This window comes from Nematolebias whitei, unplaced genomic scaffold (assembly GCF_014905685.2).
Source record: "Nematolebias whitei isolate Nwh7 unplaced genomic scaffold, NemWhi1 Nwh_scaf_566, whole genome shotgun sequence".
In the NCBI taxonomy this organism is placed as follows: Eukaryota; Metazoa; Chordata; class Actinopteri; order Cyprinodontiformes; family Rivulidae; genus Nematolebias; species Nematolebias whitei.
This window is the reverse complement of record NW_023619111.1, coordinates 1-3,189: the sequence shown is the minus strand read 5'-3', so window position 1 is coordinate 3,189 and position 3,189 is coordinate 1. Positions and strand designations below refer to the sequence as shown.

Below are 3,189 nucleotides of genomic sequence, written 5' to 3'. Positions count from 1 at the left end.
GGTGGGTTTTCTCCGGGAACTCCGGTTTCATCCCAGAACAAAAACGAGGTCTGGTTATTAGGTGGGTTTTCTCCGGGTACTCCGGTTTCATCCCAGAACAAAAACATGGTCTGGTTATTAGGTGGGTTTTCTCCTGGCACTCCGGGTTCATCCCAGAACAAAAACATGCCTGAAAGGCTGATGCAGTTGAGGTGGCGGGTGGGGGAGGTGGGTTTTCTCCGGGAACTCCGGTTTCATCCCAGAACAAAAACATCCATCCATCCATCCATCCATTTTCTTTACCCGTTTATTCCATTTTGGGTCACGGGGGTCGCTGGTGCCCATGTCCAGCAATCACTGTGCGAGGGGCGGGGTACACCCTGGACGGGTCGCAAGTCCATCACAGGGCCACATAGAGACAAACGAGACAAACAACCATTCTCTCTCTCACTCACACCTAGGGACAATTTAGAGTTACCAATCAGCCTAACATGCATGTTTTTGGACTGTGGGAGGAAACTGGAGTACCCGGAGAAAACCCACGCATGCACGGAGAGAACATGCAAACTCCACCCAGAAAGGCCCCTGGACTGGGGTTTGAACCAGGGACCTGCTCGCTGAGAGGCAGCAGCTCTACCAGTTGCGCCACCGTGCTGCCCAGAACAAAAAACATTGTCATGTTATTAGGTGGGTTTTCTCCTGGCACTCTGGTTTCATCCCAGAACAAAAACATGGTCTGGTTATTAGGTGGGTTTTCTCCGGGCACTCCGGTTTCATCCCAGAACAAAAACATGCCTGATAGGCTGATGCAGTTGATGCAGTTGAGGTGGAGATTGGGGGAGGTGGGTTTTCTCCGGGTACTCCAGTTTCCTCCCACTGACCAAAAACATGCATGTTAGGCTGATTGGTAACTCTAAATTATCCCTAGGTGTGAGTGAGAGAGTGAATGGTTGTTTGTCTCGTTTGTCTCTATGTGGCCCTGTGATGGACTTGCGACCCGTCCAGGGTGTACCCCACCCCTCGCACAGTGATTGCTGGACATGGGCACCAGCGACCCCCGTGACCCAAAATGGAATAAGCGGGTAAAGAAAATGGATGGATGGATGGGTTTTCTCCGGGTACTCCGGTTTTATCCAAGAACAAAAACATGCCAGTTAGGCTGATGCAATTTAGGTGTGGCAGGGAGACCGGCGAGGCAATATTTCTGGTGGGCGGCCAGGAGACATCACAGGGCAGGGGCTCCGGGGGGCGGCCAGGAGATCCTTCACTCGGCAGGAGCTGTGTCCTCCTGGACCAGCAGTTCTGCAGCTGGTGTAGAAATCAGGGGGGACTGCAGCTGGCATGGGGACCAGGGGAGTTGTAACTGGTATAGAGACCGGGGGGGCTGCAGCTGGTGTGGAGCACTGTAAGATGCAATAAGTGGACTTTACTTAAAAAATTTATGCAAACTCGTTGCCTCAAAATTTTCAATTTTTTTAACTTAAAAATGTTGTTTGTTCAACTACTATGTATATGTTAAGTTTGCACAACTCAAATAACTTGATCATTTTGAATACATGTATGCATGTATGTAACAGTATGTATGGCGGGAGTGGTTGCGCAGAGGTTAGAAGATTTGTCTTTCACCCGAAAGACTGCAGTCTGAGGAGCTGTACTAAGCTCAGTCTTATACAGTAAATAACACCTTCTCATAGTGGATCAACCAGTTTGATGATGTTATCACAGCATTGGTAGTTCAGTGGTAGAATTCTCGCCTGCGATGTGGTCGAGAGGCCCGGGTCCGATTCCCGGCCAATGCAGTAACATTTTCAGGAACAAAGTTTCAGCCTGCCTCAGCAATGACCACCACCTTCCAACATCAGTAGAGAGGAGAGGGATTCACTCACCACGCTCAGCAAGGACAAAAACATCATCATCCTCCCAGCAGACAAGGTGCACAGTGATTTGAACCAGAAAGACTATATACCATACCATTTTATTTATAGAGCACTTAAAACAGCTACAAGGCCAACCAAAGTGCTGTACAGACAGAACAAGAGACAACACACGAAGCAATATACACAATGAAGTAAATCAAAAATATAGACATAAAATCGATGCACATAATAAATATGACGACTAACCAGTGTGGAGCATACAGGTTCAAAACACAGATCCTCTGGTGTTGAAAGATACTGGATAGTAGTGTGTTTTTAAACGGGATTTGAAAACCGAGAGGGAGGGGGCCAGTCTGTCAAGCAGAGGTAACTCGTTCCAAAGTCTTGGTCCTGCTACAGAGAAGGCCCTGTCACCTCTGCGCTTAAGACAAGTTCCTGGAACTGTGAGGAGCAATTGGTCCGCTGACCTCAGGGAACGTGGTGGGATATACGGTTGTAGCAGATCAGAGAGATGGGGGGCGACACTGTTCAGCGATTTGTAGACATGCAGGAGTATTTTAAACTGGATTCTAAGGTGAACCGGTAACCAGTGCAGTGAGGCCAAAACTGGTGTAATGTGCTCTCTTTTGCCTGTACCGGTAAAAAATCGGGCTGCTGCATTCTGGACCAGTTGTAGTCGTGCAATGGAGGTCTGACTGATACCAAACAGGAGTGAATTGCAGTAATCAAGCCTAGATGTAATGAATGCATGTATTACTGTCTCCAGGTTATTTTTGGACAATATGGGCTTCAGTTTAGACAGCCGCCTCAGCTGGAAGAAACATGATTTAACAATCATGTTTACATGATTGTTAAGTTTCAGGGAAGTGTCCATTATCACACCCAGATTAGTGACTCTTTGTTTTTCTGACAGGGTTAGAGTGGAAAGGTCAATGCAGTGGTTTGTGATCGTGTCGTTGGGAGGGAACAACATGACTTCAGACTTCTTTTCATTGAAACTTAAGATCATGAGCAAGTTATGACACTCCTTAGTGACTTAACCACTTATGAGCTGCTGAAAAGAGAGCCGAAATGGTTACAAGAAGAAGTTGATAGATTGCCTGAAAATTTTGGATCAGGACAAGGCTATTGACCCTATTCTGTACCACTGACTGTACCCAGGGGAGGCCACACCTAGTCTGTATGATTTACCTAAAATCCACAAACAAGGTGTACCTTTAAGACCAATTGTTAGCATGATCTGTCACTTACAATGTTTCCAAATACTGTATATGGTGTCTGTACTCATCCCTTTAGTTGGCAGCTCAGAACACCACATGCAGAACACCATGGA

At 47.0% G+C, this 3,189-nt stretch overlaps 1 non-coding gene across 1 annotated transcript; it reads left to right on the top strand.

Moving 5' to 3' along the window:
• Positions 1-1,703: 1,703 nt before the first annotated feature.
• On the top strand, positions 1,704-1,778 carry trnar-gcg. Its single transcript has one exon. It is a non-coding gene; the product is annotated as a tRNA-Arg (tRNA).
• The last annotated feature ends 1,411 nt before the right edge of the window (positions 1,779-3,189 follow it).